This window comes from Heterodontus francisci, chromosome 49 (genome assembly GCF_036365525.1).
Source record: "Heterodontus francisci isolate sHetFra1 chromosome 49, sHetFra1.hap1, whole genome shotgun sequence".
NCBI classification, from domain to species: domain Eukaryota; kingdom Metazoa; phylum Chordata; class Chondrichthyes; order Heterodontiformes; family Heterodontidae; genus Heterodontus; species Heterodontus francisci.
This window is the reverse complement of record NC_090419.1, coordinates 9,703,812-9,717,469: the sequence shown is the minus strand read 5'-3', so window position 1 is coordinate 9,717,469 and position 13,658 is coordinate 9,703,812.

Genomic DNA, 13,658 nt, shown 5'->3' with positions numbered 1-13,658 from the left:
GGGAAGCCGAGATCGGGCGCCTTGAGAGGGAGGTGCTCGACTTGGAGTCCCGCCTCGGTCATGCCGTCGTGGACCCGGCCCTGTGGCAGGCATACAAAGAGAAGAAGGGCGCGCTGAGGAACCTGCAGCTCATAGGGTCCCGAGGCGCGTACGTGAGGTCGCGGATCCAGATCCTGGAAGATTTGGACCGCGCCTCACCCTTCTTCTACTCGCTGGAAAAATGGCGGGGGGTCCGTAAGCAGCTCATCGAGCTGCTGGCTGACGACGGATCCTCCATCACGGATCCGGAGGGAATGGGCCTCCTGGTCCGTACTTATTACAGTGCGTTGTTCTCTCCGGATCCGTCCAGCGAGGATGCGCGCAGAGTTTTGTGGGAGGACTTGCAGCAGGTCAGCCCGGAGGGTGCCGAAGGATTGGAGGCTCCGCTCACGTTGGCGGAGCTGACTGGCGCCCTCCACCAGCTCTCAAGGGGCAAATCCCCGGGCTGGATGGGTTGACCGTAGAGTTCCTCAGGGCGTTCTGGGACGTCCTGGGGGACGATTACGCGCGGGTCCTGGGGGAAAGCCTGGCGACCGGGGAGATGCCCCTCTCGTGGCGCAGGGCGGTCATCGTCCTGCTGCCGAAGAGGGGCGATCTCCGCCTGCTTAAAAACTGGCGTCCGGTCTCCCTCCTCAGCACGGATTATAAGATCTTTGCCCGGGCTATGTCTACCCGCCTGGGCTCCGTGCTGGCCCACATGATCCACCCCGACCAGTCCCACACGGTCCCGGGCCGGTCCATCCAGGACAACATCCACCTGGTCCGGGACCTGATCCATCTTTCCCAGAGGACTGGTCAGTCTATCGCCTTTCTCTCCCTCGATCAGGAGAAGGCGTTCGAAAGGGTGGATCACGATTACCTTTTCGGGACTCTGCGCGCTTTTGGTCTCGGGCCGCATTTTGTGGCCCGGGTCCGACTTTTATACGCCGCCGCAGAGTGTCTAGTCAAAGTTAACGGGTCCTTGACGGCGCCCCTTCGCTTTGGGAGAGGAGTGCGTCAGGGATGCCCCATGTCCGGCTAATTGTATACCATCTGCGTGGAGCCCTTCCTGTGCCTGCTTCGCAGGAGGTTGACGGGATTGGCTCTGCGCGAGCCGGCCATGCGGGTCGTCCTCTCGGCTTACGCCGACGACGTGCTCCTCGCAATCACAGATCCCGTTGACTTGCGGAGGATGCGCGACTGCCAGCAGACCTTTTCTGCCGCATCCTCCGCGAGGATCAATTGGGAGAAATGTTCCGGACTCCTGGTTGGTCAGTGGCGGGTGGACTCCCTGCCGGAGAAGATGACACCTTTTCCATGGAGCACCACGCACCTCCTCTATCTGGGAGTCTACCTTAGTCCCGCTGAGGAAGCCTGGCCGGCAAACTGGCAGGAGTTGGAGGCGAAAGTCACCGCTCGGCTGGGGCGCTGGACAGGACTGCTCCGAGTGCTTTCCTACAGGGACCGAGCGTTGGTCATAAACCAACTGGTGGCCTCCATGCTGTGGTACCGGTTGGTCACTTTGGCCCCGCCCCCTGTATTTGCCACCAAGATCCAGAAGAAACTCGTCGATTTCTTCTGGGGCAAGAGGAAACACTGGGTCTCTGCCGCGGTCCTGAGTCTCCCGATCGAGGAGGGCGGTCAGTCGCTGGTGTGCGTCCGCACCCAGGCTGCGACTCTCCGCCTTCGGACCCTGCAGAGATACCTGTACATCGAGCGTCCTCCCAGATGGTGTGCGCTGGCGACGTATTTTTTCCGCCAGTGTCACTGCCTTCAAGACGACACGCAGCTCCCGGTGGAGTCCGTTAGCCGCGCCTCTCTGAGGGAGTTGCCTGTCTTTTACCGGGATCTATTCCGAGTCTGGAACATGGTCGCCTCCAGTCAGGGCGCTCCCCCGCTGTCGGAGGAGAGCGCCTCGGCTGTCCGGGCGGCCGACTCCGGGGACGGTCCGGCGGGCGGAGGAGTAGCCGTAACCCCCGGGACGCCCCTCACTGCGCGTGGCGAGGGGGCCCGGGAGTGCGGAGCGATCCCGGTGGAGCTGACCTCCGCTCGGCCGGAACTGCTCATCGGACCCAGGCCCCGAAACCCTCCTCGGGAGCCGGTCCCGCACAACCCGAGCCGCCTCTCGGATATGCCCTCCGTGCCATTCCAATCGGCGCGGAGGGGTTTCCTGTACGGGCTGCTCCTGCACACTCTCCACTTCCTCGCCCTCGTCTGCCGGCCGGACACGCCCTGGCGGTCCGCGTTGCCATCTGGCGGCGAGGGGAAACCCCGATGGAGGTCTCTCTACGCGGGAGTCTTCCCCCTTTCCATCGGGGACCTGGGGTGGAGGGTGCTGCACAGAGCAGTCCCGTGCAATTGGCTTTTAAGTAGGTTCTCGGACTCCCAGGCCACCTGTACTTTCTGCGGCCTGTACGAGTCCGTGTTCCACATTTATACGGAGTGTGCGAGGTTGCAGCTCCTCTTTGAGTATCTGAAGGGGCTGCTCCTCAAATTCTGGCTGCACTTCAGTCCCACGCTCCTGATGTTTGGCCACCCGGTGCGGAGGGGCTCGGGCCGGGAGGAGGATCTCCTCGTCGGTCTGCTCCTGGGCCTGGCCAAGGTGGCAATTCACAGGTCCAGGTTGCGGGCCGTCGGGGGGTCCGTCCTCCCTGATTGCCTGCCCCTCTTCCGCGGTTACGTTCGCGCCCGGGTGTCCCTGGAAAAGGAGCATGCGGTGTCCGCCGGTACGCTTGAGGCCTTCCGCGACCGGTGGGCACCGCAGGGACTGGAGTGCATCGTCGACGCCGAGAATGGCATTTTAATTTGAGTTTTTTGTTTATTTATCTGGTTTTAATCAAGTTATTTTAAAACTGTAAGTATGTAAATAAAGGGGGCCTGAGGAAAAAAGGCCCCCTCCACGTGAAAATATAAAAGGAGCCTGGGGTATAAAGGCCACCTTAAAAAAAAAACGGGGTTTAGATGCAGAGTAAAGCTCCCTCTACACTGTCCCCATCAAACACTCACAGGACAGGTACAGTACGGGGGTTAGATACAGAGTAAAGCTCCCTCTACACTGTCCCCATCAAACACTCACAGGACAGGTACAGTACGGGGGTTAGATACAGAGTAAAGCTCCCTCTACACTGTCCCCATCAAACACTCCCAGGACAGAGACAGCACGGGGGTTAGATACAGAGTAAAGCTCCCTCTACACTGTCCCCATCAAACACTCACAGGACAGGTACAGTACGGGGGTTAGATACAGAGTAAAGCTCCCTCTACACTGTCCCCATCAAACACTCCCCAGGACAGGTACAGTACGGGGGTTAGATACAGAGTAAAGCTCCCTCTACACTGTCCCCATCAAACACTCCCCAGGACAGCTACAGTACGGGGGTTAGATCCAGAGTAAAGCTCCCTCTACACTGTCCCCATCAAACACTCCCCAGGACAGCTACAGTACGGGGGTTAGATACAGAGTAAAGCTCCCTCTACACTGTCCCCATCAAACACTCCCCAGGACAGGTACAGTACGGGGGTTAGATACAGAGTAAAGCTCCCTCTGCACTGTCCCCATCAAACACTCCCCAGGACAGGTACAGTACGGGGGTTAGATACAGAGTAAAGCTCCCTCTACACTGTCCCCATCAAACACTCCCCAGGACAGCTACAGCACGGGGGTTAGATACAGAGTAAAGCTCCCTCTACACTGTCCCCATCAAACACTCCCAGGACAGAGACAGCACGGGGGTTAGATACAGAGTAAAGCTCCCTCTACACTGTCCCCATCAAACACTCACAGGACAGGTACAGTACGGGGGTTAGATACAGAGTAAAGCTCCCTCTACACTGTCCCCATCAAACACTCCCCAGGACAGGTACAGTACGGGGGTTAGATACAGAGTAAAGCTCCCTCTGCACTGTCCCCCATCAAACACTCCCAGGACAGGTACAGTACGGGGGTTAGATACAGAGTAAAGCTCCCTCTACACTGTCTCCATCAAACACTCCCCAGGACAGGTACAGTACGGGGGTTAGATACAGAGTAAAGCTCCCTCTGCACTGTCCCCATCAAACACTCCCCAGGTCAGGTACAGCACGGGGGTTAGATACAGAGTAAAGCTCCCTCTACACTGTCCCCATCAAACACTCCCCAGGTCAGGTACAGCACGGGGGTTAGATACAGAGTAAAGCTCCCTCTGCACTGTCCCCATCAAACACTCCCCAGGTCAGCTACAGTACGGGGGTTAGATACAGAGTAAAGCTCCCTCTGCACTGTCCCATCAAACACTCCTTTCTGGGTTGTGGCCAAGGTATCTGGAGATTGGGAGATAAGCAATGATGGGAGGAACATCTATTGTGTGAGAGATTGAGAGGATGCAATACTGCTGGGAGTGCTGGGATATTGGTGCTTCCATAAGTGTGGCCTTGTCAGTAATTCTGGGAAAGGTTGCTTGAGATTGCAGTTCTCCGGCGGAATCTTGTAATCACACAGGCGAGACTACCAGTGAACGTTTAGGTTTTACGTTGAGCTGCATCGAAGCTTTCACCTGGATTATTTGCATGCCAAAGGTCTGGAACTTACTCGAGAGAAGAGCAACTCTGTCTCCCCTGGCAACCAAGCATTAAATCAAGTCCATTAAACATTCTTTGGCATCAATTTGTCTCTCTCTGTCTGTCTCCGTTAACCTTGCTGGCAGGATTCCTCACAGAATTCATTTTCCACAGAATATTACAGCCCAAAGTCAGGCCACTCGGCTCATCTGCTCCGTGCTGGTGTTCCTGCTCCACACGAGCCTCCTCCCCCGCCACCACCCCCAACCCCCCCATCACCATATCCTTCTATTCCTTTCTGCCCGGTGATGTAATTATATTGCTGGTCCCAGCTTAGCAACGCGTCAGTTATAAAACCTTCCTTCTTTATTCAAAATCCCCCAAGGTCTCACCCTTCCCCTCCCCTATCTCTGTAACCTCCTCCAGCCCCTACATCCTCCCTATCTCTGTAACCTCCTCCAGCCCCTACACCCTCCCTATCTCTGTAACCTCCTCCAGCCCCTACAACCCTCCCTATCTCTGTAACCTCTTACAGCCCCCACACCCTCCCCTATCTCTGTAACCTCCTCCAGCCCCTACACCCTCCCTATCTCTGTAACCTCCTTCAGCCCCTACATCCTCCCTATCTCTGTAACCTCCTCCAGCCCCTACACCCTCCCTATCTCTGTAACCTCCTTCAGCCCCTACACCCTCCCTATCTCTGTAACCTCCTCCAGCCCTTACAACCTTCCCTATCTCTGTAACCTCCTCCAGCCCCTACAACCCTCCCTATCTCTGTAACCTCCTCCAGCCCCTACAACACTCGCTATCTATGTAACCTCCTCCAGCTCCGACAACCCTCCCTATCTCTGTAACCTCCTCCAGCCCCTACAATCCTCCCTATCTCTGTAACCTCCCCCAGCCCCGACAACCCTCCCTATCACTGTAACCTCCTCCAGTCCCTGCACCCCTCCCTATCTCTGTAACCTCCCCCAGCCACTACAACCCTCCCTATCTCTGTAACCTCCTCCAGCCCCGACAACCCTCCCTATCACTGTAACCTCCTCCAGTCCCTGCACCCCTCCCTATCTCTGTAACCTCCCCCAGCCACTACAACCCTCCCTATCTCTGTAACCTCCTCCAGCCCCGACAACCCTCCCTATCTCTGTAACCTCCTCCAGCCCCTACAACCCTCCCTATCTCTGTAACCTCCTCCAGCCCCTACACCCTCCCTATCTCTGTAACCTCCTCCAGCCCCTACACCCTCCCTATCTCTGTAACCTCCTTCAGCCCCTACATCCTCCCTATCTCTGTAACCTCCTCCAGCCCCTACACCCTCCCTATCTCTGTAACCTCCTCCAGCCCCTACACCCTCCCTATCTCTGTAACCTCCTCCAGTCCCTGCACCCCTCCCTATCTCTGTAACCTCCCCCAGCCACTACAACCCTCCCTATCTCTGTAACCTCCTCCAGCCCCGACAACCCTCCCTATCTCTGTAACCTCCTCCAGTCCCTGCACCCCTCCCTATCTCTGTAGCCTCCCCAGCCACTACAACCCTCCCTATCTCTGTAACCTCCTTCAGCCCCTACATCCTCCCTATCTCTGTAACCTCCTCCAGTCCCTACAACCCTCCCTATCTCTGTAACTCCTCCAGCCCCTACACCCTCCCATGGGCCCCTTGAGAAGGTGATGGTGAGCTGATATCGCGAATACAACTGAGTGTCCTGCTGTGCCATTTCAGACGGCGTTTAAACGTCAACCATATTGCTCTGGCTCTCAAGTCACCCAGGTGGTAGTCCTCAGAATGGCCGAGATATCACTGCATCAGTCTGAGTGTGTGTATGTGGTGATAGACCAGTGGAATCTGCACCTCCCACCACTGGTTGTTCCACTCTGGAATGTTGTGGCATTGAGATCCTCCTCCTGGGCTCTTCTCTTCTGTCCAGCAGCTCTGCTCTTAACTTTTCTCACGAGAAGGTGACAAAGGAAGAGTGTCGACCATGCTTTCAGTACTGACCCTCCGACAGTGCGGCGCTCCCTCGGCACTGACCCTCCGACAGTGCGGCACTCCCTCAGTACTGACCCTCCGAACGTGCGGCACTCCCTCACTACTGACCCTCCGAACGTGCGGCGCTCCCTCAGTACTGACCCTCCGACAGTGCAGCTCTCCCTCAGTACCGACCCTCCGAACGTACGGCGCTCTCTCACTACTGACCCTCCGACAGTGAGGCACTCCCTCAGTACTGACCCTCCGACAGTGCGGCGCTCCCTCAGTACTGACCCTCCGACAGTGCGGTGCTCCCTCAGTACTGACCCTCCGAGAGTGCGGCACTCCTTCAGTACTGACCCTCCGACAGTGCGGTGCTCCCTCTGTACTGACCCTCCGACAGTGCGGAGCTCCCTCAGTACTGACCCTCCGACAGTGCGGCACTCCCTCAGTACTGACCCTCCGACAGTGCAGCTCTCCCTCAGTACTGACCCTCCGAACGTACGGCGCTCTCTCACTACTGACCCTCCGACAGTGAGGCACTCCCTCAGTACTGACCCTCCGACAGTGCGGCGCTCCCTCAGTACTGACCCTCCGACAGTGCGGCACTCCCTCAGTACTGACCCTCCGACAGTGCGGCACTCCCTCAGTACTGACCCTCCGACAGTGCGGCGCTCCCTCAGTACTGATCCTCCAACAGCGCAGCGCTCCCTCAGTACTGACCCTCCGACAGCGCAGCGCTCCCTCAGTACTGACCCTCCGACAATGCGGCGCTCCCTCAGTACTGACCCTCCGACAGTGCGGCGCTCCCTCAGTACTGACCCTCCGACAGTGCGTCGCTCCCTCAGTACTGACCCCCCGACAGTGCGGCGCTCCCTCAGTACTGACCCTCCGACAGTGCGGTGCTCCCTCAGTACTGACCCTCTGACAGCGCGGCGCTCCCTCAGTACTGACCCTCTGACAGCGCGGCGCTCCCTCAGTACTGACCCTCCGACAGATGCAGCGCTCCCTCAGTACTGACCCTCCGACAGCGCGGCGCTCCCTCAGTACTGACCCTCTGACAGTGCGGCACTCCCTCAGTACTGACCCTCCGACAGTGCGGCGCTCCCTCAGTACTGACCCTCCGACAGTGCGGTGCACCCTCAGTACTGACCCTCCGACAGCGAGGCGCTCCCTCAGTACTGACCCTCCGACAGTGTGTCGCTCCCTCAGTACTGACCCTCCGAAAGTGCGGCGCTCCCTCAGTACTGACCCTACGACAGTGCGTCGCTCCCTCAGTACTGACCCTCCGACAGTGCGGCACTCCCTCAGTACTGACCCTCCGACAGTGAGGCGCTCCCTCAGTACTGACCCTCCGACAGTGAGGCGCTCCCTCAGTACTGACCCTCTGACAGTGCGGCGCTCCCTCAGTACTGACCTTCCGACAGTGCGGCGCTCCCTCAGTACTGACCTTCCGACAGTGCGGCGCTCCCTCAGTACTGACCCTCTGACAGTGTGGCACTCACTCAGTACTGGCCTCAGGGGAATGTTGGGCCTTGATTACGGGGCTCAAACCCATGACGTTCTGACTTCAAGGTGGGCGCAAAAGCCAATTGAACCTTGATGATAAAAACTGTCACCACTGTTCGAGATAACTGGCACTGCCTTTTAATTACACTTATTACACTGATCGAGAAACATAGATATACCACAGTTTGTTGCTAGTTTAGTCAGCACAGCCCAGCAATAATGCACAGAAAAATGTGTCAGAAATTACTCTTGTGCACACTGATCAGCATTTATTACATTGGCTGTGTAAGACAGGAGAATTATTATATCTATAAAGTAACATAAAAGCTTTTTCATTGAATTTAAAAAAAAAACACAAAGCACATGAATTAGACATAGAAAAACCAAACAATATTTTACTTTGAAAAGCAATTCAAACAGAATTAACCCTTTAGACCACACTTTGCTTTTGCCATATTTACTGAATTTTGAGGCTGTGTGTGTGTGAATCTGTTGTGAATGTCCAAATTCCATCATGTTAGCAGGCAGGTTGTCCAGCATTCCTCCCCCCTGTTACCTCCTCTTCGATTTCCCCACCTTCCCGCCCTCCTCAACCCCCCCCAACTCACCCCACTGTCCCGAAAGAGAGGTGTTTCAGACATTTAATAGAAGACAGGGAAACTTGTATCTCTCTCCAGCTCCATTCAACGCCTCAGCACATCCCTAAGTGCCTCACGGACAACGCAGGAGTTTTTAAAAAAAAAAGTGTGGTCACTATTGTAATGCAGGAAACGCAGCAGCCAATTTGTGCACAGCAAGATCCCACAAACAGCAATGTGATAAACGACCCAGATCATCTGTTTTTAGTGATGTTGGTTGAGGGATAAGTACAGGGCCCAGGACACTGGGGAGAACTCCTCCCCCGCCCTCACCCTGCTCTTCTTCCAATAGTGGCTGTGGGATCTTTTACATCCACCTTCAAGGGCAGACAGGGGCCTCAGGTTTAACGTCTCATCCTGAAAGACGGCCCCTCTGACAGTGCGGCGCTCCCTCAGTACTGACCCTCCGACAGTGTGGCGCTCCCTCAGTACTGACCCTCTGACAGTGCGGCGCTCCCTCAGTACTGACCCTCTGACAGTGCAGCGCTCCCTCAGTACTGACCCTCCGACAGTGCGGCGCTCCCTCAGTACTGACCCTCCGACAGTACGGCACTCCCTCAGTACTGACCCTCCGACAGTGCGGCGCTCCCTCAGTACTGACCCTCCGACAGTGCGGCGCTCCCTCAGTACTGACCCTCTGACAGCGCGGCGCTCCCTCAGTACTGACCCTCCGACAGTGCGGCGCTCCCTCAGTATCGATCCTCCGACAGTGCGGCGCTCCCTCAGTACCAACCCTCCGCCAGTGCGGCGCTCCCTCAGTACTGACCCTCCGACAGTGCGGCGCTCCCTCAGTACTGACCCTCCGACAGTGCGGCGTTCACTCAGTACTGACCCTACAACAGTGCGGCGCTCCCTCAGTACCGACCCTCCAACAGTGCAGCGCTCCCTCAGTACTGACACTGGAAGAGTGTTGGGCCTGGATTATGGGGCTTGAGTCTCTGGAATGGGATCTAATTTTTCAGGACGTTCTGCTTCTGAGGCAAGAGTGAGACCACCTGAGACATAGGTGAGACTGAGAGCAGGTAGCAGGAACTTGAATGTACCTATTAGTGTCTAGATTAAGGCAGGTTGCATTAGACAGGATTACATAGGTCAGTTAGAGTAACTGCAGGGGCTCAGTTGAGACACTACAGACTCAAATGGTGTGGGGGGTGAGGGGGAGAGTGAGATTAGACTGGATGGGATATTAAAGGGTGCGGGGCGTGACGGGGAGAGTGTGATTAGACTGGGTGGGATATTAAAGGGTGCGGGGAGTGAGGGGGAGAGTGGGATTAGACTGGGTGGGATATTAAAGGGTGCGGGGTGTGAGGGGGAGAGTGGGATTAGACAGGGTGGGATATTAAAGGGTGCGGGGTGTGAGGGGGAGAGTGGGATTAGACTGGGTGGGATATTAAAGGGTTTGGGGAGTGAGGGGGAGAGTGGGATTAGACTGGGTGGGATATTAAAGGGTGCGGGGAGTGACGGGGAGAGTGGGATTAGACTGGGTGGGATATTAAAGGGTGCGGGGAGTGAGGGGGAGAGTGGGATTAGACTGGGTGGGATATTAAAGGGTGTGGGGAGTGAGGGGGAGAGTGGGATTAGACTGGGTGTGATATTAAAGGGTGCGGGGAGTGAGGGGGAGAGTGGGATTAGACTGGGTGGGATATTAAAGGGTGTGGGGAGTGAGGGGGAGAGTGGGATTAGACTGGGTGGGATATTAAAGGGTGCGGGGTGTGAGGAGGAGAGTGGGATTAGACAGGGTGGGATATTAAAGGGTGCGGGGTGTGAGGGGGAGAGTGGGATTAGACTGGGTGGGATATTAAAGGGTGCGGGGAGTGACGGGGAGAGTGGGATTAGACTGGGTGGGATATTAAAGGGTGCGGGGAGTGAGGGGGAGAGTGGGATTAGACTGGGTGGGATATTAAAGGGTGTGGGGAGTGAGGGGGAGAGTGGGATTAGACTGGGTGGGATATTAAAGGGTGCGGGGAGTGACGGGGAGAGTGGGATTAGACTGGGTGGGATATTAAAGGGTGCGGGGAGTGAGGGGGAGAGTGGGATTAGACTGGGTGGGATATTAAAGGGTGTGGGGAGTGAGGGGGAGAGTGGGATTAGACTGGGTGTGATATTAAAGGGTGCGGGGAGTGAGGGGGAGAGTGGGATTAGACTGGGTGGGATATTAAAGGGTGCGGGGTGTGAGGAGGAGAGTGGGATTAGACAGGGTAGGATATTAAAGGGTGCGGGGAGTGAGGGGGAGAGTGGGATTAGACAGGGTAGGATATTAAAGGGTGCGGGGAGTGAGGGGGGAGAGTGGGATTAGACTGGGTGGGATATTAAAGGGTGCGGGGAGTGAGGGGGAGAGTGGGATTAGACAGGGTGGGATATTAAAGGGTGCGGGGAGTGAGGGGGAGAGTGGGATTAGACTGGGTGGGATATTAAAGGGTGCGGGGAGTGACGGGGAGAGTGGGATTAGACTGGGTGGGATATTAAAGGGTGTGGGGAGTGAGGGGAGAGTGGGATTAGACTGGGTGGGATATTAAAGGGTGCGGGGAGTGACGGGGAGAGTGGGATTAGACTGGGTGGGATTTTAAAGAGTGAGGGGGAGAGTGGGATTAGACTGGGTGGGATATTAAAGCGTACGGGGAGTGACGGGGAGAGTGGGATTAGACTGGGTGGGATATTAAAGGGTGCGGGGAGTGAGGGGGAGAGTGGGATTAGACTGGGTGGGATATTAAAGGGTATGGGGAGTGAGGGGGGAGAGTGGGATTAGACAGGGTGGGATATTAAAGGGTATGGGGAGTGAGGGGGGAGAGTGGGATTAGACTGGGTGGGATATTAAAGGGTGTGGGGAGTGAGGGGGAGAGTGGGATTAGACTGGGTGGGATATTAAAGGGTATGGGGAGTGAGGGGGGAGAGTGGGATTAGACTGGGTGGGATATTAAAGGGTGCGGGGAGTGAGGGGGGAGAGTGGGATTAGACTGGGTGGGATATTAAAGCGTACGGGGAGTGACGGGGAGAGTGGGATTAGACAGGGTGGGATATTAAAGCGTACGGGGAGTGACGGGGAGAGTAGGATTAGACAGGGTGGGATATTAAAAGGCGTGGGGAGTGAGGGGGAGAGTGGGATTAGACTGGGTGGGATATTAAAGGGTGTGGGGAGTGAGGGGGAGAGTGGGATTAGACAGGGTAGGATATTAAAGCGTGCGGGGAGTGACGGGGAGAGTGGGATTAGACTGGGTGGGATATTAAAGGGTGTGGGGAGTGAGGGGGAGAGTGGGATTAGACTGGGTGGGATATTAAAGCGTACGGGGAGTGACGGGGAGAGTGGGATTAGACAGGGTGGGATATTAAAAGGCGTGGGGAGTGAGGGGGAGAGTGGGATTAGACTGGGTGGGATATTAAAGGGTGTGGAGAGTGAGGAGGAGAGTGGGATTAGACAGGGTAGGATATTAAAGGGTGCGGGGAGTGAGGGGGAGAGTGGGATTAGACTGGGTGGGATATTAAAGGGTGTGGGGAGTGAGGGGGAGAGTGGGATTAGACTGGGTGGGATATTAAAGCGTACGGGGAGTGACGGGGAGAGTGGGATTAGACAGGGTGGGATATTAAAAGGCGTGGGGAGTGAGGGGGAGAGTGGGATTAGACTGGGTGGGATATTAAAGGGTGTGGAGAGTGAGGAGGAGAGTGGGATTAGACTGGGTGGGATATTAAAGGGTGCGGGGAGTGAGGGGGAGAGTGGGATTAGACTGGGTGGGATATTAAAGGGTGTGGGGAGTGAGGGGGAGAGTGGGATTAGACTGGGTGGGATATTAAAGGGTGTGGGGAGTGAGGGGGAGAGTGGGATTAGACTGGGTGGGATATTAAAGGGTATGGGGAGTGAGGGGGGAGAGTGGGATTAGACTGGGTGGGATATTAAAGGGTGCGGGGAGTGAGGGGGGAGAGTGGGATTAGACTGGGTGGGATATTAAAGGGTGCGGGGTGTGAGGGGGAGAGTGGGATTAGACAGGGTAGGATATTAAAGGGTGCGGGGAGTGAGGGGGAGAGTGGGATTAGACAGGGTAGGATATTAAAGGGTGCGGGGAGTGAGGGGGAGAGTGGGATTAGACAGGGTAGGATATTAAAGGGTGCGGGGAGTGAGGGGGGAGAGTGGGATTAGACTGGGTGGGATATTAAAGGGTGCGGGGAGTGAGGGGGAGAGTGGGATTAGACTGGGTGGGATATTAAAGGGTGCGGGGAGTGAGGGGGAGAGTGGGATTAGACAGGGTGGGATATTAAAGGGTGCGGGGAGTGAGGGGGAGAGTGGGATTAGACAGGGTAGGATATTAAAGGGTGCGGGGAGTGAGGGGGAGAGTGGGATTAGACAGGGTAGGATATTAAAGGGTGCGGGGAGTGAGGGGGAGAGTGGGATTAGACAGGGTAGGATATTAAAGGGTGCGGGGAGTGAGGGGGGAGAGTGGGATTAGACTGGGTGGGATATTAAAGGGTGCGGGGAGTGAGGGGGAGAGTGGGATTAGACTGGGTGGGATATTAAAGGGTGCGGGGAGTGAGGGGGAGAGTGGGATTAGACAGGGTGGGATATTAAAGGGTGCGGGGAGTGAGGGGGAGAGTGGGATTAGACTGGGTGGGATATTAAAGGGTGCGGGGAGTGACGGGGAGAGTGGGATTAGACTGGGTGGGATATTAAAGGGTGCGGGGAGTGAGGGGGAGAGTGGGATTAGACTGGGTGGGATATTAAAGGGTGCGGGGAGTGAGGGGGAGAGTGGGATTAGACTGGGTGGGATATTAAAGGGTATGGGGAGTGAGGGGGGAGAGTGGGATTAGACTGGGTGGGATATTAAAGGGTGCGGGGAGTGAGGGGGGAGAGTGGGATTAGACTGGGTGGGATATTAAAGCGTACGGGGAGTGACGGGGAGAGTGGGATTAGACAGGGTGGGATATTAAAAGGCGTGGGGAGTGAGGGGGAGAGTGGGATTAGACTGGGTGGGATATTAAAGGGTATGGGGAGTGAGGGGGAGAGT